Below are 24,248 nucleotides of genomic sequence, written 5' to 3'. Positions count from 1 at the left end.
GGCTAAGGAACACCATTCTGTTCTTGTCCCAGAGTGCAAGGTTACACATCTGTCTTTGTGAGTTAAAACCAGTTTTCTCTGTATCACTGTATTTATTGTAATCTTTTTAGTAAACTGTAACTCTGACTTGTAATCTTTCTCAAGCTGAGTTAATTTCTCCTGCCAATTTACTTTTAAACCAGCACAGTAAGTTTAAAGATCTCAGAGTATTCCAGTGTTTTTGACTTGGGGAGGAAAAGAAAGGTTGAGGAAAATGTTTTCCTAAAAGCAATAACACAAATCCTTTAGTACATTCTAATGATTGGAATAAAGAGGAAAATGGACATTGTATACAGTGAGGATAATTTTTGTGTTCTCTGGATGAACTATTAAATGAAATTATATTCCTAAGAATATCAACAACTTGCCACAATCACAGTGAAAATGCCTTAGTAAAGAAGCTACAAAATTGTTCTCTGAAATATTTATTTGAGGATAGTTGCTCTAGCTTTCAAAGACTTGAGTGTAACCCAATTTAAATATCTCACAAATTCAGCATCCTCTCAGTGGTCTTCAATAAAATTCAGGTATGACAGACCAAAAAATTAAAGAACTGGTGATGATGCCCACATAATCTCAATTTCATTCTCTTTGAGCATTGCATCCTGTGTTCAGAACCATGACAGTCTCCCAATCTTTCCTCTACAGAGACAAAAGTACCTTTGAAAAATTAAAATACAATACCCAACCCTCTTTCCTACTACACACTTTTGCTTACCTCTCAAACCCTAAGGAATTTCACTACTGCCAGAACACCACCTGGCATTGAATAACCTCTCTCTGTTACTGGGGGTTTCTATTTGCATGTGGACATGTCAAGAGAAAATGGTGTGAGAATCGATGTGTTCTACCTAAAAAAAAAAAATAATTATTTGTTTGTTTATTTGTTTATATGAGTTGTTTAAGTCTGCAAAGCTGGATACTACTGGGGAGTAGTTTTTCTGAGGGTTTTGATTTCCTCTTTCATTGGATTGTCATTGTTTATTGAAATAATATGCATTTGCAGGGGCTGACTATGGGTGAGACAGTACATTCAGATGGCTTCTTTTTTAAAATCTGGATTCTCTTTATGTAATATTTCACAGAACCACAGAATATGCCAAGTTGGAACGGACCCACAAGGATATCAAGTCCAACTCCTGGCCTTGCACAGGACCATCCCCAAGTATTGGAGAGTATTGTCCAAAGGCTTCTTGAACCCTGTCAGGCTTGGTGCTGTAACCACTTCCCTGGGGAGCCTGTTCCAGTGCCCAGCCACCCTCTGGGTGAAGAACCTTTTTTTACTCTCCGACCTAAACCTGCCCTGACACAACTTCATCACTTGCCTTGGGTTCTGTCACCGGTCACCACAGACAAAAAAATCGGTGCCTGCTCCTTCTCTTCCCCTTACAAGGAAGTTATAACTGCAATGAGGTGTCCCCTCAGTCTCCTCTTCTCCAGGCTGAACACATCAAGTGACCTCAGCCTCTCCTCATACAACTTCCCCTCAAGGCCCTTCACCATCTTCCTTGCCCCTCCTCTGGACACTCTCCAACAGCTTAATATCTTTCTTATATTCTGGCACCCAAAACTGCACACAATATTCAAGGTAAGGCCACACCAGTGCAGAGCAGAGCGGGACAATCACCTCCCTTGACCAGCTGGCGATGCTTTGCCTGATGCCCCCCAGGACACAGTCGGCCCTCCTGGCTGCCAGGGCACTGCTGACTCAGATTAAACTTGCCATTGATCAGGACCCCCAGATCCCTTTCTTCGGCACCTGAAACCAGGAAGGAATAACCTTCGTTTTGTCAGAGCAAATAACTAAACCTTAATTAGGTGCTAGATCTTTTGGGGACTTAGCAGAGCAAAACTTTCTTCTGGGTACAAACACCCTCCATTCTTTAGCTTTGTTTTCAGGACTATGGGGAACAGGAAGGCTACAAAAGATCAGAGATCTGTGTTAACGAATTCAAATGGCAACAAACAGTTACTAACTTATTCCTGAAAACTCACAGCAATTTATGACAGTAGCAATTATGAAGACATTAAGATTGTCAGAAGTGAGAGCTACAGCAAAATTGGTTTAAAAGGTAGCCTGTTTTTAACTGGGTAATGTATGTTAGTACATGCTTATCCTTATAAGCAAAACAAGATACATGAATTTGTCTGTGGATATCTGAAGCCACAGATGTCGTATTTAGACTCTATGAAATAACTCCTCTGTTAGTTTATTCTGTGAAAAATAAAGATGCATTTCATCTGTCTTAATAACCAGCTTGACTCACGTAAGGCTTTTGTTTTGATTTATAGGGTGATATTATAGCATTTGTTCTTTAGCATGAGCATATGTAGTTTCCTAGAGTTACTTGTGTGAGTGATATTACTACAATCAAAGCAAAGAATGTGTGTCAGGTTGACTCTTCAGATAAATTGTTATTATAGATTTTTTTATAGTTTGTTTTTTATTTTTTTTTACAGTTTGAAAATTATTGTCTCACACTGCCTAAACAGTGGATGAATCTTGTCATGTCAAATGCAGAAAGAAAACTGGTCTTTACACATTAATGTTCACTACAGGTAGACCTAAATGAAAATACACATCTGAGCATATTTACATGAGCTATTTACTGATATTTCCCTTCTTTTCTGTATTCTGCAAACTTCAGCAGAAAGTACTTCTTTAGTATTGTGTTTTCAGGCTTGATTAAATCATCAACAGCAGGTAAAGATGGATGCCATACATTTTTAATTAAGAACTGAACCTCAATTATCTTTAATCAATTTGGAATAAATCAATGAATTGAGTTTCCAAGAGTCACATTTATAGCCTTAGTTGGAAGAGACCCACAAAAATCATCAAATCCACCTACTAGCCCAGAACAACCCCAAGAATCACACCATGTGCCTGACAGCATTGTCCAAACACTTCTTGAGGTCTGAAAGACTTGATGCTGTGACCAATTCCCAGGGAGCCTGTTCTAGTGACCAATCACCCTCTGGGTGAAGAACCTTTTCCTAATATCCAAACTAAAGGTCTCCTGACAGCTTCATGCTGTTCCCTTAGGTTCTATTACTGGTCACCAGAGAGAAGCATGATTACACACATGTTCCCAGAATTATGAACGACCTCAAATTTAATTTCTGTTAACAGTAGTCATGTATTCAGAGCCATTACTGGTTAATGCAATACCTTAATAATTATATCTAAATTGCTGTAGTAACATGGAATAAAAAGTGATTCCTTTTACATCTTTCAGTTCTGGAGTTGTGAACAATTCAGATCTATGAATTCTGGGTGGTAGTTATTAGGCTTCAATTACTACTCTTTCTTAAAATGAAATGAGAACAAGGCATAAAGGAATATGTTACTTAAGTTATCTCATCAGCAAGATGAGATACAAAAAAACGCAAGACACAAAAAAGACTGAAGGGGTTTCTATTGCCAAAAAGACCCCTTTTAATTAAGGAAAACAAATATAATGAGAATCCAGCAATTCCAAATTATGTATCATAATGAAATGCACTAAAAGAGACAAATTGGTTCACATAGATCTGACAGTATTCAAGTCAGGAGAAAGAAAAACATCACAAACTGTGAATGCAGTAGCAGCATTCAACAGTTTAAATAAGAATGGCCTGTTGCCAGCATAGTAAAAATATCTACTTTATAGGATATTTATCTTCACCAGAAGTACAAATGTGAAAACTAGAAACCAGCCAAGTGAACTACTGCAGAGTTGTGTAGCTCATCTGTACACAGGACAGTGATTCCAATTCAAATAAAGTTCAGTGGCGAGAGTTATACAGTGGAATTGGTCTTCCACATCAGAATGAACGGGAAACTGTAGTATCCAAATAGAGACTTAATCCTGATAATGTAAGTGCTTGAGAGAACAAGGCAGATGTGGCATTTACAGATGAAATTTGGGCATGCAAGCATTTAGCATCTCCAGTATAGTGTCAGCCTATAAAGAGTTATGAAGGTCTTGTAGAGCATTAATTTATTGTTTCAACAAAAAAAAGAGCCACTGTTGATGAATTTTTGAATAAGATGTAGTTGTAAAAAGCACTTTTTTATAGTGCCTGAAAATGCTTGCTCTGCTTTAATACAAAGAATGAAACCAACAGAGCTGCTGTGTTACACTACAGTTAAGCATCTAGAGAATATGTAAATGGGACACACCTTTGATATTAGGGCATGGGGCAGTGCCTCCTTTGAGGAGGCATCCTCCTCCTTTATGGATGGATAGCAACATGGTGGCCAAGGGCTGTTTGGAATGGTGACCCAGGCATCTTGCTGGTATGCAAATATGATTGCAAGTCATATCATCTTACTCCATAAATAGTGGACAGCCCAGGGCCCACTAAGCTCTTCTGTACCACAGTGGGTTGCACCACAGAAAGTCCCCTGGAGTAGGAATGCCTCTCAAGGTACTACTCAAGGATGAGAGATTCCTTGCTGCAGCAGATACTTGGTAAGTGATTAATAGCATGCTAAACTTTGAAATCTTAACTAAGTGATATAAAGGATTGATTGTGCATGTATAATCTTTTAGACATAAACCACTGACCAAGCTGGCGACTAGCAGTGGATCCATCTGCACTTAGACTGCTCCCTAAGAAACAGTTTAGAACTCAAGGGTCCTTTCTGAACCTCATGACTCAGCGGGAGGGTCCCAATGACAGTTTTGTCCGACCCTGTCCTCTATGTAGTAAATATTCAAGTGTCAAGTCTTGTTAAACCGCTGTCACATTTACCACTGAACTTTGTTAACTCTCTGTTTTATATCAGTAAAGCATATTGTCGCTTCTCTCTTACAAGTGAAATACATGATTCCATCTGCAATGGGGAAACCATATAAAACCTGGAAAGAGCTCAAAGAATAACATAAAAATAGGAGCAAAGGAACTTTCTTTGTGCCCTAAGCAATGTTTGGAGCACATGGAATGAATTGAGATTATTATCACCAATACCCAAACCATCACTTATGAGAAGCACAAGGAATAATCAGAGCATGCTATGACTGTGTTAAACTGAGAGGAGATAAAAATTCCATAGGTATCATACATGCTGGGCTTGCAGGGCAGGTTAAAATGCCAATATAAATGTGGATCTCCTTATCTTTTTAGATGAATTAGTGTTCCTGTTACAGGGACAGAAGTTTCAGGCTCAAGGAAAACCAAGCAGTATTACAATTCCAATGAAGTTCTAACAGCTTTTTTTTCCTTTTTGGCTATATATTGCTATTTGAGAAGAAGGGAACATCATGACAAGGGCAATATTGTGGATCCAGAATGCTTCCTGGATAGATTCATTGGCCCTTTCTTTTGGGAAACATAGCAATTCTTTACAAGAATGAAAACTTGTGTATACTTTAGTTATAATCTCATGATTGAAACTAACTGTTTATGAGTATGTCCATGTCTATTCTGTAGCCCCTAAATCCTGTATTGATGTCTGTATATAAGTTCAGTTTGCAACTGGAGAAACTGTAGACCACAGACTGACTTTTAGCTTATGCGTTTAGAAATTTTGATAATTAAAACTTATTAAAAAAATAATGCATTATTATGTAGACAATACACTTCAATCCATTGCATTCATTGAGGCCACTTGTCTGAATCATTGTTTAACTCCTCCCCTTAAGCTGCTAAATATTATGTGTGGGACAAACACATCTATTGGCAAAAATTGGTACAGTATACTTGTTATCTACCTTACCAAGAAACCAAGATACGAAAAAACTTACTAGTAAGTAATACCTAACTTACCTCATTTATTAGACTGTAAATGTTACGTGGGAGAACGTTCATTCTGGATTGTCATAATAACTAATTTTTTTTTCAGTTCTGTAAAATCTGTTCGTTTTTATTCAATGTTTGAATTAAGATTTTCCTTCTGAAGAAAATACACACTAGGAACTGCACATATCATGGAGTAAAATTTCACAAGATGGAAAACAGTGCAAATACCAAAACAGTCTCTAGTTTTTACCTCATAGCATTGTTTTTGTCAGTTTCTTATTTTTATTTTATTACTTGGTTTTGGTGGTAAACAGCTTTTAATGCCTTTTTGTCCTAATGTTTAGTGTTTTCATAGAATTGGTCATCTTGAGCAAGCATATTGGCTACTGAAACACTGATATTTGCAATTCAGTGGTAAAACTTCAGAGAAAATAACCCCTTGGTGTAATACTTGTATTGTGAATTCTGGTACGAGAGCAGAGAACAAACTGACAGCAGGAACAGCCTGAGGGATGAGGAGGTATTGTGCACTCTTAAATGCAAGTAACAACTATTTAAAACACTTGTTACTGGGTAACCAGTATAACAACTTCACATCATGTGTAGAACATGAAGACGTGTAGGTCCATATTAAAATCGTATGATAGGTAACTTGAAATGCAGTGCTCGTAGGCATAGTTTAAAAGATAAAAGGATAAAAGAGGGAGGCTAGCAGGAGAGGTAATATTTTGCACTCATGATTCTAAATTACCAAAGCAGTTTTTCTGTTAAGATATCCTTACATATGTGGATTTCTGTGTGCTATGTTTCAGTAGTACATTAATACTCATACTGTATCTGTATATCCTTTCGTTGAAATGCTTTCAAATTTTTAATAAGAATACTTCAGCAGTTTCATACCTTCCCCTATAGAACTACATACAGTACAGATTTTATATTAGCATAACAAAGATGACTCACTCCTTTTCAGAACAGACCTCGCATTGCAGCACACGGCAAATAAATATATCCTTACAGCCAGATATCCTCTAGTCCTCAGTTTGAAGAGCTCTATTTTACAACAAACCAATGTGTTTGCATTTTGGCCCTTAGGCTCTCAGCAGACATTTGTAGAATGAGAGAAAACAAATGTCTGGGTTATACAAAGTTAATAAAAACAGATGCTACTAAGACTTCACTGTATCCTTATATTCTATGTGTCAACATAAGTACTGGTTTATGTTGTTTCGAGAAGAAGGGAAAGGAAGGAGCTAGTATTAGGATGAAATGGAAAAAAGGTATAACTGCGCATAAAATTTAGAAGGTTTATTTATGAAAAGGATAATAAATTAATTCTTTGTATTAAAAACACTTTGCGTAGAGAGATCTTCATTCAAAGAAGCACCATGAAGAAACCCATCAATCCTTCACAGGCATAGTGTCTGTGTTCACATACATGGGGACTTCACTTGCATTATCTGTCAAAGTAAAACTGGCTCATTAATGATAAGTACTCAAGGTAAAAGTGAGAAACAAGAGTTATGCCTTAATATTATCACCCAAGTAGTTGGACATTCCCTGTTAGCATGGTTAGTTCAGGCAATGGGCAGTATGCTTTTCTGTTTCTGAGTGTACAGCAGGAAATGTGACATAAATTTGGAATGACTTTCAATTTTGAGCTTTTTACTCAGAGGAGGAAAAAGGAACAAGGAAGGCAACTTCTGTCCTTCCTTCATTATACCTTTACAGTCATTCTTTGTTATGTGAAATAACTCTACCTTTCTGTCTTCTCTCTTATCTCCTTCTTCTTCTGACTATATATGAAGCATAACATACATATGAAACATAGCAACATGGCAAACAGCAGGCTAGGTAAGCACTCCAGTAAAGCTGGAGTAAGCAGCTGGCTTCTAGGTTTGAGGTTTTTGGTTTAACAAACACATTTTACCTGGTCTTGGGGATATGCATTTCTAGCAGTGTTTCACCATGGCTAGCTTCTATTCAAAGTCCAATGAGGACTTAAATATGAACAAATGAAGCATCTTTTATTTTATCCTGAAAATCCCCAATGGAAATGAGGCTTTATTTTTCTAAAAGCACAAATTGAAATGTAATGAAAATGATGATATTGTTGCAAAATTGTTGGAGATTCATTCAATGACAGGAAGACTTTTTCCTTCTCTTTTTATCTGTTATCTCTGTGGCTAACATGCTTGTCCAGTCTAAATGTTAGACTTCAATTCTTTTTTCTGCTTGAAGAGATTAAAAGCTGTTTCTCATTTTAGCCTAACTACCAGAGTGTGGTCAGCTCTGAAAAAACACAACTTAGTCCTTCCCATTTTGAGACGTTCTACTGTAAAGTAGGTTTGGTTACTAAGGTACCTATTTTCAACTTACTGAAAAAATGGACATCAAGAACATTGTAAATCTTTGCTTGTGGAGTAACTGCTTTATTCTTATGTGTTTTTTAGCTGGTTTGAGTTAGTGTTATCACATTTCTGCTGCAGAGTTTCCCTCCATTTTCCCTCCCCCAGACTGATCTGAGTTCGGCTACTCTTGTGAGGGCACTCGTGATTGGTGACAGCTGGAGAAGGGGCTGTACACATTATTTTCTAAAATATCCAGATTTGTTGGCAGCCTGATAAGTAAATTGATCTTGCTCACCACATCAGCCATATATATTCATTAATGCTAATACTGTGAGGTTTGGGAATACATGAAAGAAAGAGTCACTTTTGGTCAGCACATCTTACCAAAGTTTGAACTGGCAGTGCACCACATCCCGTGAGTGTGGCAATGGCTCACATCATGAAGTTTCTTATTTCTTAGTAGAAGAGTCTTTAATTTCATGGATCAAGCCTGCAGAACCTGACTCAAATTTATTAATATCTTTGGGAAAACTAACGTAATATTCTTATGTAAATTTGAATTTTATTAAAAAATTATAATGAAGTACTTTTTGTAACTTTTCCTACCTTAATCCCCTTCCTAATTTTATGCTTTGCCTTAAATAATGTGCATAGCATGATTCTTTGTTTCTTCTCTTTTGCTTGCCGTGTTCACCATGTTAAATGTGGTTTGGGTTTTTTTTTTTTTGTTTGGTTGTTTTTTTAATTGAGAATTTAACATAGGATTTTTGTGACTTGTAGCAGTAGAAGTTTGTTGCTCTAGAACACATAGGTTTAGGAAAGGTTTGTTAAAATCATATTAATTTCTGACACTTGGAAGGATTAACCCAGAAAAGTTTAGTCTTGTATTTAAAGGCTATGGTTCTGAACTCATAAAGCACAAACTCATCCTCAACTTTAGTATCTCTCTAGAAATCTACATATACTGGCTGAAAAATATACCGAATATTTAATATTTCCAAAGAAAAAAATTCCGGGTATGGTAAGCAAAGAACTCAGACACCTGCTTGGTCATAATAAATTGCTCTGGTGTGTGGTTCTTGGTTGTCTTAGTCACATAGAATCACAGCAGCTATAGTTACAGGATTGTTACTGGGGTCAAGGTATGAAGGAATCCAAAAAACTAGTTAGAGAAAGCTGCAGCTCCCTTTAAACCAGTATTTCCACCAGTGTTAACTGATACAGTAGCAGCAATTATAATGTGCCTTTCCCACCGACAGACTGATGCTCTGCTCTCCTGAGGAATTCACTGTGAAGAAATTGCTCTGCAATGGCAAACTGAGCTCATTTTTTTATATTAACTTCTCTGAATTAATTGCTTGCTATGCATCTCCTCTCCAGTATACATCTTTTTTTTCCAGTTAAATAATACCGTTCAAATGTCAGCCTGCCTCTTGCTTTATGTTGGTAGTGGCCTCATTATTCACTTAATATCAATCACCTGTGTACGACTGAGGTATTTTTGTCATTTAAATTTTGTGTTCCACCTAATGAAATCATTGCCTGTGTCTTACTGAAATGAAACAGCACTGGACTCATGAGATCAGTAGCCTTTACTAGACCCTAGTGATTAGTCCACTTATGCAGTACAATGAGCAAAGGCTTGATACTACTGCCTCTCCCTGGGGCTTCAGGATCCCAGGTGGGTGGAAGACTTTTTGGAAGGAGAGTTCTCATACCTGCATGTGTGGTCTTACTGATCCAGTTTTATGCAAAATCGTTCTGCAGATAATGGGAAACAATTTAACACCCAAATACTTCCTTTGGAAGAGAGAAAGGAATGTATTTTGATATGGTGAGTAGCCATGCCAGTGTCTTAAAATGGTGAAACAAAGCAGCAATATTTGATGTTGATGTAGCTCCATTTTTTATTTTATTTTCAGGGTATAAAAATTGCTATTACAAACCTGAATAGGTGAAATCTCACTAAGAAAAAAAGATGAATAAGGTAAGATAAAAATTGCGAATATAAGTGAAAACATAACTGCATATAGCTGAAAATTAAAAGAATTCTTAAACTAGTGACAGAAGGTGAGAGAAGAATTTTGAACAGCTTTATTTCCTTTTAATTATTTATCAGAAAAGAAGAAGAAATACATAACAAGCAGATAGAGCTTTAGAGAACCTCTCACATTTTGATCTTCAGGTCATATACCATGACCCAGAAAAACATGAGAAATAATAGTTTAATCTGCTTGAGTGAGCTCCATAATACAGAGATGTCTGCTTAATGTTTTAATCATGATGAAGGTGATGCTTGCATACACTTGCCCTTATAGCAAGATTTGACAGTCTTCAGTCTTTGTAATGGACCCCTCTGGAGAAGCCCAAGGCTTGTACTACCACTCCTTCCACAGTGCAGCCCAGACCAATGTTTTATTTAATTTCCAGACATGCCAATCAAGCACAATTAGTAAAAAAAAAGTCTCTATGTCCTCTTCTATTTTTTCTGTCTCATAAGACCACAGAGGCATAGTTTAAATCAGTCTGGAATGGTTTGTTCTGGTGATGAAGCCTTTATCAAGATAGGTAAATAGCAGATGTATCTTGGTTCCGGAAATTGGGTCTATGCTATATGTTTCATTTTATTTTGACAATCGGACTCTGGCCCGCCACCTGAGCATGCTGCCTCAGGACGTTAGCTTGTTAAGGTATCTAAGCCGTTCAAACTTATTTTCAAACACGACATGAGAATTACGAGATGCATGTTGTCCTGTGCCCCTGTCGTTCCCCGCCCGTGTCGTGTCTCCCCATAATCTTCTCCGTGCTGAACTAAAGGCTTAGAGATGCCATTTCTGCACAGCTCTCTGAGGGGAGGGGGAGAATCCAGGCGACCACTCCAGTTTTTAATACGAAGGGAAATAAACCCGCAAACAACTTCTTTGCCTCTCCTCGCCCAGGGGTTCCACGCGCGATTTCTATACTTGTAACATATTGATTTTTAAGGCTATTTCACGGGAAAAGCAGAAACAGGGGTAGAGAAGGAAAGGGGGCGAATTCCCTGGCGTGAAAGCTCTGACCACACGGCTTTTTCCCACGTAGTCGTTTCCATTCGAGCGGCCGCCGCGGGCACAGCCGCCCCTCCCGACACGGCAAGGCTGGGGGCAGCGGGAGGGCGCGGAGGCGGCTCCTCCCGCAATACCCGGGGGTCTCCGCATGCCGCGGCCCCGCTGCCGGCGGAGGCTGGGCGGGGCGGCCCGGAGGGGTGACATCATGGGGCGGTGCGGGGGGCGGTGCGGGCGGCGGCGCGGGGGTGGTGGCAGTATCGTGCTGGGCGGGAGACGGGATGGGGCGCAGGGAGCATCTCGGCGGGAGTCTGACCCGCCGCCCCGGCAGCGGGCTCTCCGCGGCACCTCGTCCCGCCGCTGGTGAGTGCGCGGGGGGCGGCGCGGCTCGGCCCGGAGCGGTGGCGGCGGGGCACCTGCTGGGTCCCGGGTACGAGTGCTGCCTTTTTTTTTTTTGGGGGGGGTAGGGGGAGTATGGGTAGGGCTGGGTTGGTTGGTTTGTTGGTATTTTTTTGTTTTGTTGTGGTTTTGAGGTCTTTTTTTGGGAGAAGCGCATCAGGGCACCCGCGCGGGCTCCTGGTGCTGCCCCTGGTCCTGCCCCTGGTCCCTCCGGGCGGTGCCGGGTGCGGGAGGCACAGGGCAAGATTCCCGGCAGATCCTGGGCTGGTTTGGCCGCTCCGTCGGGCCGGCGCTTGGGCAGCAGCGGCCCTGGCTACTCCGGCCCCTCGGGGGCGATTTCACACCCTCCTCCGCTTGACACCATCGTAAATGCCGCTTTAATGATCAGGGCTTTCTGAGTAAGTGTGGCATGTCGCGACAAGAGGGAACGCGGGTTTGAAAATCCTGGCGTGGGAACGCGGGAGAACCTGGCCTTTGTTTGTAATCAATTTTTAAGTGATTTCTTTTTTAGTTGATGCTCTGTATGTGGGAGGGGGGGGATAGAAGTACCAGCCTTACAAAAGGGGACACTAAAAGCTGTGGAAATGTGGACGAAGTTGTTCATGTTCTTAGTGCTGTCAGCATGTCTTGCGGAGACTCACTGGCCAAGGTTTCTCTTTATCTGGCAGTTCTCACTTTTCCTCTATCGCTTATATTTTGCCCAGACTTTTTGGGAACACAAGCATAAAATGCTTTCTCTCGCTTCTTCCCCGTCTTCTTTTTCCTTGTGTTTGCAAGTTGTGGCCAAGAACGAATTGAAAGGAGGGAAACGCAACCTTATACTGTAATGTGATTTCAGTTGTCTTCATTGCCTAACAGAAAGGTAATGAACTGCCTTGTATTTCTCCTTCTCTCTTTGAAATACTGCAAAGTTCAATTATCTTACTGTGTATGGATGGAGATCTGTAAATCTGATAGCTATTGTAGTGTGTTTTCTTAAATCCCTGTGACAGGGCATGGATTGAAATAAATAGACAAACTGATGTACTACTTGAGAGAATGAGCTTATCTTGCAGAACATTTCCTTTTTAATACTGAACAGCTAATATGTACTCCACCACAGCACTTCATTAAAAAGTTGGGAACTAATTAGCTGTTTCTTACAGCTAGAGTTCCCGATTTTAATTAGAGTTCCTGTCTTCAAGTTTAAACTGATTAAAGCAATGCCAATGCCACTCTGGTGATTTTCAGTGTTTGTTTAAAAAAAAGGAAAGGAAAAAAAATAGTAGTTTTAAACTCTTTAAACTTCTTGTTGAAAAACAAACCCTTCTGTTTGGGGTTCTGTCCCTAAGTCTCCTGGGTGTGGGGTGTGAGGAGATGCATGCTGTGTATATATTGTGTTTGAGAGAGGAAGGAAACTAATTAATGGCAATGAAACTCACAGGTTTGCTCTTCACTGGGTATTGGTTTCAATGGGAAAAGGACAATTTAAAAAGTAAAACTGAAATGTGTTAAATAACAAAGATAGCAGTGGAACCTGTGAGAACTCAGGTGAATTTCCCAATGTTCAAACCACATACAAGGGTGTTTTGGAGGCAGTGATGGCAGTTCCTATAATGGTAAAAACTCTGCTAGTGTCTAATATTACTGACCAAAAGTCTCATGCAAACTTACATAAAGTTGTCATGATGGTTAAATATTGCTCTCCGTTATGTCCTGTATTAATCTCATGTGCAATGTGCATAGTTTGTTCTGGTGAAGAACAGTTACTTGCAATAGACTTTAAAAAAAAAAGAAGCAATATATGGCTCGTTTGTGGGTACCCTGCTATATTTTCAACAACTTCTTTACCCTTTTTAGGGGTTTGAGAGATTTGCAAATTGATAATTCCCAAGGGAGTTATTATGCTGATTAGACTTGCATAGTGTCTTTATTCTGAATATTTCACAGCACTCTTGACACTGTTTATGGGAATAGTTTAATGTTTTTCTCACATTGCTAAGTACTTGTGACAAGATTTAGCAGTGGGTGCTTTAAAATACAAAAAAAATGAAAATTTTCCATGTGGAAATGCACATGAAATGAATGACACCCTTTTAAGGTGCATGGATGGGACAAAACAGCAGTTCTTGAAACTCTCCTATAGGCTGGCAGCTGACCTTGACCTTAACTCTGTGAACTTGTTTCCTTTTAATGTTTGATCCAAGCAGCACTGTAATAATCCTTATGTTATAACAGAAAGTTCTCTTGATTTATCTGACATTTAAAGGATGTTATTATTGCTATTTCACAAGGACTGAATTCTGTGCAAAGAAAGCTTGTTTGCAAAACCCTTAGTGTTAATTTGATGTTGCTAGATATTTTCATTTAAGGTGCTTGAATTCTCTGGTGTTAGGTGTGCTGCCAATAAAACCTGCATAGTCAAATCTGAGTAATTGTGACTAATTTTCCCGTATGTTTGTTAACTACTGCACACATCAACTAATATGATGTCAGCATGGATAATGAGATAAACCGTCTTCTGTATTTTTATATTTGATGTGGGATTTCTATATGTGACTGCTGCAATTTTTAATATCCTCAGAATAGCTGTCTGACTTAGACAACTGGCTTTTATCTTGTGGAGGAAGCAAGTTCATGTACTAGGAACACCTATGTGCAAAAATTAAAGCATTTATTAGATATTTGGAAGACTTTATTAGCTAAACAGTCCTGGGAAAACTCACATATGATCTAAGAGGAAAATGCCCCAAATATGTATTATACACTTGCATTGCAAAGGGCATGGAATCATAGATTGGTTTGGGTTGGAAGGGATCTTAAAGATCATCTAGTTCCAACCCCCCTAATGTAGTCAGGGACATAATGGGAATTGGAAGTTTGGGAAGCATGGGAATTGGAAATTTCACTGTAGTCTGTGGAGTCTTATTGAAATGGTCCAGCTAGGAGTTGATGCATCTACTAGTAGTCTTTTCCCAAGACTACATCTCCTTATAGTTTTGGTCCTTTTCTCCTTTTCAATTTTCTCTCGTTCCTGCTGCCACAGCCATGCTGCTGCCAGATGCCTCTTTAATGTTTTTGCTGACTGTTTGCATTACTGCCTTACCCCTTCTTAGGTTTTCAATTTTGATTTTGTTTGGGGTTTTTGTAAGTATATTATACATTCCTTAATCAGGTAGATTTGCTAATTGTGTCCCTGCCTGTGGCATGGGGGTTGGAGCTAGATGGTCCATGTCCCTTCCAACCTAAATCATTGTATGATTCTATGTAGCATACAAGACAATGAAATTATATGCCTTGACTTGAAAAAAAATTAGGATCTTTAAAGAGGAACATCTTGTTATGTGAAATTAAGTCCAGAATAGCCTCATCATCTTAATAGCAGTGCAAGTTCAAATAATGACTTAATAGAGGAACTTAAACCTTTAATATGATGAGAATAACCTTGTTAATTACCAGGGTTAATGAGGTGCATTCCTTTAAAGTGAAGAGAATGATCACAGGCCAGACAAAAGGATATCTCTTCTGCTGGATAGTATTTTTCCAATTCATTGGTAAATGAAAAGGGGATTTTGTTCCAGGAAGGTGTGTGATAATACAGCAATTTATATCAGATTCTTCAGGAAAGAGAAATAAACACCTATTTAAAAAGTAGACTTTATGATGCAGTTAAAGCAATTTGAAATGGTAAAATAACTTTACCTGGTTTTGTGTATCCATTTTGATGGCTCAATGCCTTTTTCTTTCCCCAGTTTCACTGGCAACTAGGCATATGCTGAAACTTAAATCTCATTGATTAGAGTTCTACAATTTGAAAGTAGTAGGGATTTTGATAATATTGCGTTATTCAGTGTCGTTTCACAGCTCCCTTGGGTATTTCAATACTGCTTGTAACTTGCCTTCTATGGAATGATTTTTGGGATACAGTCATTAAAGGTGCTTTGAGTGATTGTACTGCCACAGTGCTATCCTGCTGGATTTAGGACAGGTGTACAAGATAGGTCTTATAATGAGTGTATTGTGAGAGGCCTTGGCAATGCTGAGCTGTGGATGGGTATAAAGTTAATATCAGACTAGGTGATTATTGAAAAACAAAGTTTCTTATTTTACAGTGAAAATGATACTATATTTCTCGTTCTTTTATAATCTTACAAAATGAATGTTTTTGTATGAGGAATGTGGCTTTCAAGGTGTTGAAAGCATTTCTAGTACCTCGTGTGTAGGAAGAGTTTTAATGTTCCTGCCTGGTTTTTATCCCACAAACTTTGCTTGTCTGTTACCAGATTTCTTCATAAGAATGTCTTCCAGAATTGACCCATCTATGCTTGTCCCTATGACATGTGAGCATGCCTACTTTATGACAGTGGTGGAAAGTACAGCACAACATGAAACCTTAGCTTGTTAGCTGCTATCCCGTACTAGCTTGGCTGAACTCTATGTTTTGGAGTGGGGTAGCTGTATGTATTGCATGCTCGGTGTGTCTGTCTGCACAGGCAGCGCTGAGCAGGGTGTTAGAGGCAACGGTTCTTTCTGAATCAGCAGAAGTGTTCTGTGAATATGCACCCACCTACCCTATATAAGAAACGAACAAAGAAAGAAGAGCAAAGAAACTGGAGCTAGATGCAGCTGTTACTGGAAGTTGGAAGATAAGATAAAATAGAAGTGCAGTTTTGTTCTATGTAAGCTTTTCTTGATATATTGCATGGCATGGTAGGAAAAGTGGTGTCAGTGTAGGTTTGCTGTATGCAATCTTGAGAATTTTCTAACTTGGAGAGGGTCTGGGGCCATCCATCTGAACTTCCAGAGAGCTAACTTCAACCTATTTAAAGACCTACTTAGAGGAATCCCTTGGCTTGGGGCTCTAGAAAAGAAAGGGGTCCAAGAGAGCAGGTCAATATTCAAGCATCACTTCCTCCAAGCTCAAGACCATTATATCCCTGTGAGCAAGAAATCAAGCAAAGGGGGCAGGAGACCTGCATGGATGAGCAGAGAGCTTCTAGCAAATCTCAAACAGAAGAAAAATTTATGGGATGTGGAAAAAGGGACAAGCCACATGGGAGGACTATAGGAACATCGTCAGAGTATGCAGGGATGCAATGAGGAAAGCCAAGGCCCACTTGGAATTGAGTCTGGCAAAGGATATCAGGGACAAAAGAAGGGCTTTTACAAGTATATCAGCAGCAAAAGGAAGATTAGGGAAAATGTGGAGATGTTGCTGAATCAGTTGGGTGTCCTGGTGAGAGAAGACACAGAGAAGATGGAACTACTGAATGGCTCTTTTACCTAAGTCTTTACTACTGAGGCCAGCCCTCAGGAATCCCAGACCTTGGAGGTAAGAGAGGAAGGCTGGAGAAAGAAGGACTTTCCTCCCAATTGTAAAGGGTTGGGTTAGATATTGTCTAGGCAGACTTAAAACCCGTAAGTCACACTCTATCATCTTTGAAAAACCATGGAGAGCAGGAGAGGTGCCTGATGACTGGAGGAAAGCCAGAGTTAATCCCACCTTCAAAAAAGGCAAGGAGGACCCAGGAAACTACCGGCCAGTCACCTCCATCCCTGGAAAGTTGATGAAACAGATCATTCTGGAGGTCATCATCAGGCACGTAAAAGAAAAGAAGGTCATCAGGAGTAGTCAGCATGGATTCACCAAGGGGGAATCATGCTTGACCAATCTGACAGCCTTCTATGATGGCATGGCAGGATGGGTTGACAGGGGGAGGGCAGCGGATGTTGTCTACCTGGGCTTCAGCAAGACTTTTGACACTGTCTCCCACAGCATTTTCATAGGTAAGCTCAGGAAATGTGGGTTGATGAAGAACTGGCTGAATGGCAGGGGGTCCTGATCAGTGGAATAGAATCCAATTAGAGGCCTGTAGTCAGTGGTGTTCCCCAGGGATCAATACTTGGTCCAGTCTTACCTTATTTATCAATGACCTGGACAAAGGGTTTTCTGATGTTATGAAACTGGAGGTAGTGGCTGATACACCTGATGGCTGCACTACTTCAGCAGGACTTTGGTAGGCTGGAGAGTTGGGCAGAGAGAAACATAATGAAGTTCAGCAAAGGCAAATGCAGGGTCCTGCACCTGGGGAGGAATAACCCCAGGAACCAGTACAGGTTGGGGGCTAGAGAGCAGCTCTGAGGAGAAAGACCTGAGGGTCTTGATGGATGACAAATTGACCATGAGCTGGCAGCATGTCCTTGTGGCCGGGAGGGCCACTGATATCCTGGAGTGCATCAGGAAGAGTGTGGCCAGCAGGTTGAGGGAGGTTATCATCCCCTCTGGAGAAGGTCCAGCAGAGGGCCACCAAAATGATTAGTGGTCTGGAGCATCTCTCTTATGAGGAGAGGCTGTGTGAGCTGGGCCTGTTTAGAGAAGACTGAGAAGGGATCTCATCAATACATACAAAGATCTCAAAGGCAGGTGCCAAGAGGATGGTGCCAGACTCTTTTCAGTGGTGCCCAGTGACAGGACGAGGAGTAATGGCCATTAACTAAAACACAGGAAGTTCTACTTCAACGTGAGGAAGAACTTCTTTGCATTGAGGGTGACAGAGCACTGGAACAAGCTGCCCAGGGAGGTTGTGGTCTCTGTCTTTGGAGACATTCAAAACTCACCTGGATGTGTTCCTATGTAAACCTGCTCTAGGTGACCCTGCCTTGGCAGGGGGGTTGGACTAGATGATCTCTTGAGGTCCCTTTCAGTCTTAACTATTCTGTGATTTTGTGAAGTAATAGCTTGATAATTTAATAAAGTGTGAAACAATTGTTAAAACTTCATCTTAGTCATTGCGTGCATTTTTGCAAAGGCAAGCTGCGTGACCTCAAGTTGTCTTTATTTCACTTATAGCAGTGTGCTTGTGCCTTGTAGACAAAAAACAGTAGTCCAAACTCTCAGACATAAGTAGAATAAAATATGTAACTTAAGTCTGGAAGATTAAGAAGGGTACAGTGTACTGGGAATGTTTCTACAATTGCCCACCAGCAACTGAAATCAAAGTTTGGTCTATTTGTAACTCCAAATTGACTTTCAGGTAGACAAAATTAGATGTCAAACATGATTTCTGCAAAAAGGGTGCGTTAAATTTGACTGTATTAAAATAGTGGGCAACGTGGGACATGGTGGAAAACGTGGGGTACAAAATACTTCATAACACTGAACAGTTTAAGTATTTCTACAGGGGAGTTTGACAATCTAAAACCAGAAGCTTGTTTCATTTGCAATTCAGAACAACATTCTTCCTTTTCTGTTTATCTCTATTGCAAATTAAGTTCTTTAAATAAGGTAGTGGTCATTGACTGATTTTTGTGTAAGGCTTTCTATTCTTCTCATAGGAATAGTTTATCTATTCTTTTTTAATATCTTTATAAGTACTACAATTAACTGCTCCCTCATATTGTGTTATGTTTTTTACTTCATGTTGTGTTACACAGCTGTAGAGGGGACACTCTGGGGAAAGGAAATGGCACCATGGTTCTGCAGGAACTTTTGGAAATGTAATCATAATGGCATTGTATGGTTAGGTCTCCCACTGAGGAGATGTAGGGGGCAGCTGTGCACGCCAAAGTTGTTTTGGTTATGCTGCATCACTGAGTGAAAATGTGTTTGAGGTCAGCAGCGTACTAATCTCTTTTCCAGTTTCTGCCCATTAGCTGTCTAAAGCAGAGAAGAGATTCCAAACAAAAGTACTGTAAGGGAAGGCCATCTTTGCAGTTGAGGGGGCAGTTCCTTGGCCTCCATAGAGTGTAGCTTACATTGTGATGGCTTGATGACTGTGGGTCTCATGGGAGATAGGGTTCTCCCTCCTTTCCTCAAGGTTGTCTTCTCTGGAGTCTTTTCCAGAAGAAAAAAAAAGTGCCAATCATGTTATGGAAGAAAGGGACTTAGCATGGAGGAAAGTTTGAAGAGGAAGCCAATTACTAATACATTGCTTCAGAAGTGAAATTGATGTAACATGAACCAAGTTAGGTATGTATTATAAGGACACAATTTTGGCATGAGATAAAGTAGTAATAAAATAAGAACTAACATATGATTTCTGGCCAGTGAAGAAGTGAACTTTTGGAGCTGTCTTCAGACAGGACAAGGGTGTGCATGTGTTCCATGCTGTCTAAAACTTCCTCATGAGAGGAGGCAAAAGGAAGGTCAGGCACTGATCTCTTCTCTGTGGTGACCAGTGACAGAACCCAAAGGAATGACTTGAAGTTATGTCAGAGGAGGTTTAGGTTATATATTAGGAAAAGGTTTTTCATCCATAGAGTGGGTGGGCACTGGAACAGGCTCCCCAGGGAAGTGGTCACAGCACCAAGCCTGCCAGAGTTCAAGAAGTGTTTGGACAATACTCTCAGGCACATGGTGTAACTCTTGGGGATGGTCCTGTGCAGGGCTAAGAGTTGGGCTTGATGATCCTTATGGGTCCCTTCCAACTCAGGATATTCTATGATTCTCTTTCACGTTTTTAAGGAGAAGCCCATGTAAGACATGGGCTGTAAGACATTGTAGGACTTAAGTGTGATGAAAGGAGACTGGGAGAATAATATGGACTGCAGCATTAATCCTTGCGTATTGCTGGAAACCACCAGCTAGAAGCTCTTTCTGTAGCAGAAGGACATGGTGTGAACTCCAGATCTCTGATATTCAGGATTGGCTCAGTGCAGAGGCAGTTGCAGTGAGCTCTCTGTTGCTCTTGTTTCAAGGTCCTTGATGCCATCAACTGGACTAAGGAAAAACCCTTCCTCAGAAATAGGCTTCAGAGTGAAAGTCCCATATGCTAGCACAAATCTAATCATGCTTCCTTGGCTGTCATAAGACAGGAATGACTATGGTTCCCAAGGGAAGACCTTCTACTTCAGCATTTCCAGTATATGAAACTGGCATCAGGCTGTGTGACCAGTCCTTGCTGCGTAATTTATGAATGCAGGCACGTTCCCGTCCTGGCCTGTGGTGGATAATGTGCTACATTACATCATTGCTGCTTCAGGCTCAGAGGGTCTGTGCTGCTCTTTGGAGAGAAACATAAAGCATGGTTTCTGAGTGCCAGCCCCCTTCAAAAGATGTCTGCTATCTCCTCACAGGGGTATGATCTCTTCTATTTAAAATCTTTCTGCCAAGTACACATCAGCTAATGGGACGCATTTCAGTGCCATGTAGAAAATTTCTCTATGTAGTGATGGTATCAAATTGTCTTTCTATGTGCTAGCTTTATTTGTGGGTAAACAGCCTTAAAGAGTCAGCTGATGAGTGTGGGTTTTTGTGAAGTCAGATGTTTCCATAAAGCTAGTAAACATAACTCTACAGGATTGAAAATGTTTACTATGAACTTTCCTTGTTTGTATAATACCTTCTTAAAAATCAAACAGTAAAATCAATGCCTTAAATTAGTTGAAGTCCTAACAGATGATCTGAGGTATTGGATGGAAGGTGGCATACCTGCAAAAAAATCCAAATTTAATTCCATCTCAAATGCTGATCTTCACAGCTGGTGGGATGCAGTATTCTGTGGAGCTGAGAAAAAGGGACTGCCTGTCTATTAAAGGCAAAATGTTTAAAAGAGATAATAGCTCTTTGATAAACTCTTGCTAGAGTGAAGAACTCAACTTTGCAATTTTATATGGTTATGTTGAAGTTGGTAAGGTGAGTGACTTAAGGTAGAGCAAAGCCTAAGAAATTAAAGTCTCACAAATTGTGTTTTTCTCCAACAACACACAGAGGAGAAAGGGAAAAGAAACAGATAACCCTTGAGTGTTTTCTTGATAAGTTTATTACGTGAACAGTCTCTTGCACTTTGTAACTTTTTTCTAAATTTTTTGAGTCTTTTGAACAGCATTCATAGTAATAGTGTACTGATTTCATTCTGTCCTCCTGTGAAAAAACTTTAGTGCAAACCCTGTTTGGTCAGTGTTTTAAAACAGCCCTGTTTTATTTAAGTAAGAAGATGAGGGCTTCAGTTGCATGTGTTTTGCTTTGAAAGAGAGTGATGTTACAAAGAAGAGATTTTGGCAAGCGGGAAGAACTCTGATGAGAAGTGACAGAAAGTGTAAGGGGCAGTTTTTATCCCTACTGAAAGGGTGGTTGAGAAATTTAAAGAGGAAATGATAAAAAGAATTTTATGGAGAGCAAGAGGAAGGTAAGATTATTGAAAAAGGAGAAAGGCCTAAGCAGACTAGAGGAAAACAAACTGCTAAAATCTGAGATGGTGTAGGGTGGAAGTGAAAAGGAGGAAAGAAAATATCTATGATAAGAGAAGATTGATAGAAGTGGGTGAAATGATCTGAGTGGAAAAGTAATGGAAAAAGAAACAGAACAGAGATACGGAATGAAGGATGATGATTACTATGTGTGAAATGGGAAAAGAAAATATTGTTTTAAACATCTGCTGTGTTTAAAATTTCAAAAACCTTTTCTTCTTTTGTGCTAGAGGAAAATATCAGGCCAGTTCTGCAGCCTGAGAGGGATGAGACCGCCAGAGCTCCATGCCCCAGCTCCACCCAGCAGCCAGGCTGAACACATATTCCCAGTACACATGCACACAGGTGAATGTGCTCCTCCACCCGCTCCAGGTGCTGCACTGCAGACACATGTTCCCATGACACAGCCCAGGCTGACCCTTGCAGCCACTTGCCCCAATTTCTCTGGTGGCTGGCAGTCCCACCCCAGTTGCTGTGCTCAGCCCCCTGTGCACACATGCAGAATGAACATACCACTCACCCAGAAAAGGGCTAGAAGGGATTTAATAAGCAGATGGGACAGACTATACTGATCAGAGAGGCAGTGCATGACCAGGCAAGTGACTCAACCAGCAAAATATTTGCATGCAACTAGCTCTTTTTATCTACTTACTCCTCTATTTTCTCATGCTTGTTCCTCCCTAAATCATGTGAATCCATCTCTGTTCCTGCCTTTCGCTCCTCCTGTAAACATCCCGTAGCAAGTCCTGTGCAATCCCCAAATGCCCTTCTCGTATGTCCCATAATGTGTCCCACACCCCTGGGCACTCCCATGACGGGTTTAACACCTGGACAGTGTGACTGAGGCTCTCCTGTGATAGCCCTGGGAAGAGTCTGGATGAAGCCTCCCTTCCTTCCAAGTCCCTAATTTGTGTTCCTGCCTGTCATTCTGAAGCCCTGTGGTCCTTGGGGTTTGTAGAGAGAGTTCTCTAATGGGCTAATTACTCCTGTGGTGGACCTGGGAGAAGATGGGCAAGGTATTATTTGTGTTCCCCCACTTGTCACTGTCTTCCTGTGCTCCTTTGTTGGGGTTAAAATGAGCTTTTATCATATAGTCTAACCGTATACAACCATCTTCATTTGCTTATTGGAATTTTACAGAGTAAAATGATGATACAAATATTTTGTTAAATAATATGTGGGAATGAATAATATGTAATTGTTTTAGAGCACATTCTTGCTGCCTCCTTATTTGGCTTTATGCTGTGGAATACAAATTCCTCATGCGTGATGTGTGAAATCTAGTTAAGTTAGATTTTTATTTTAAAACTTGAAAGGGATTATTCTTCAGTTAAAGGACTAGTCAGTAGCAATAAGCTACAGTATGGTTTACGACATTACTTAAACATCTGTGAGGAATCCAGATAATGATAATTGTTAAAAAACAAAAACCAAGGGAGTGCTTTTGATTGCCTGTGGTGATGTTGTACCTAATTGAATGGAACTCATTTTTTCTCCAGAATTGCCACCAGTATTTCTGTATATGTCTTTCAGAACTTAGGCTACTTCTAAAGGCTGTAACCATTATAATTACTTCTTTTTAAACCACAGTTAAACATATGTGTGTTCTGCAGAGCCATCATTAAGATACACTTGAGCTCATGAAAGAATGATTGTATTCATCATCACAACTAAGTTTCCAGTGCCTTAGGACTGGAGTAAGGAGCTTGCACAGAGAAACTATCAAGCTCAGTTAGACCTTGCAAAGGATATTGGAGTAAGGAGCACAAAGTTCATCAGATGTGTTTCCAAGAGTGGGAATGGGAAACATTAAAAGTCTTGGTTTGTCTGAAAACTTCACTGTGTGCCATGTTATACAGAAGTAATTCGAGTTGCCTGCAGGAAAAGATGTAGAAGTATGGAAATGGAAATTAAGTTGGAATCTGAGTCCAGATTGACTGGGAAGTGGAGCAGCTAGCTAATTAGGCAGTGACAGGGTAGTGTACTTTTTTTTGGTTTGTTTTTTTTTTTAAGGGGGAAAAATTAATCCAGGGAATTGCAGGATTATGGTTTTGACGTCAGTGTTACTCAAGTTCTTAAAGTGCTTTTGTAGGAAGGGGTATTTCTGTGTATATTAGTAAAAGAAAATTAGAAAAAGGTATTAGGAATTTATTGAGGAGACTGATACTGTAAGGAAGTGTGACTGATTAAGGGTCCCTTTGCCTCAGCTGTCTTTATAGCTAAGCTGTAAATAAGATCAATTTTGTTTTTAAGAAACAAAATGTAGTGTCAACCTTTTTTGACTTGTATTATGTCATTATTTGGAAGCTTGACTTCTATGGTAAAATGAAATGTATAGAGTAAGTACTGTATAAATGTGTGGGGATAATCACATGGAAAGAATTACTTGGAATGAGGCAATGCTGATAGGAGAGGAAATAACCATGTTGACTGTGTATAAATTTACTGTAGAAATTAGAGTTTCTAATCAGTAGAATAGTCTCCCAACTGAAGGTGTTTTATTTCAAACCATATCTTACTGTGT

The 24,248-nt window shown here is 40.0% G+C and overlaps 1 protein-coding gene across 10 annotated transcripts in view; it reads left to right on the top strand.

Moving 5' to 3' along the window:
* The first annotated feature begins 11,407 nt into the window (after positions 1–11,407).
* The window catches only part of MARCHF1 (membrane associated ring-CH-type finger 1), a 231,928-nt gene continuing 219,087 nt past the window's right edge, over positions 11,408–24,248 (top strand). For 6 of the 10 annotated variants that reach the window (XM_064652380.1, XM_064652379.1, XM_064652382.1 and 3 more), the window contains exon 1: positions 11,408–11,521. The gene's annotated coding sequence lies outside the window, so the exon portion shown is untranslated. Of the gene's footprint in view, positions 11,589–12,334; positions 12,420–24,248 lie in introns of all 10 variants that reach the window. The other 4 variants (XM_064652373.1, XM_064652371.1, XM_064652370.1 and 1 more) reach the window with 3 other exon arrangements.

Source organism: Pseudopipra pipra, chromosome 4 (assembly GCF_036250125.1).
Source record: "Pseudopipra pipra isolate bDixPip1 chromosome 4, bDixPip1.hap1, whole genome shotgun sequence".
NCBI classification, from domain to species: Eukaryota; Metazoa; Chordata; class Aves; order Passeriformes; family Pipridae; genus Pseudopipra; species Pseudopipra pipra.
This window is presented reverse-complemented; position numbering and strand designations above follow the sequence as displayed.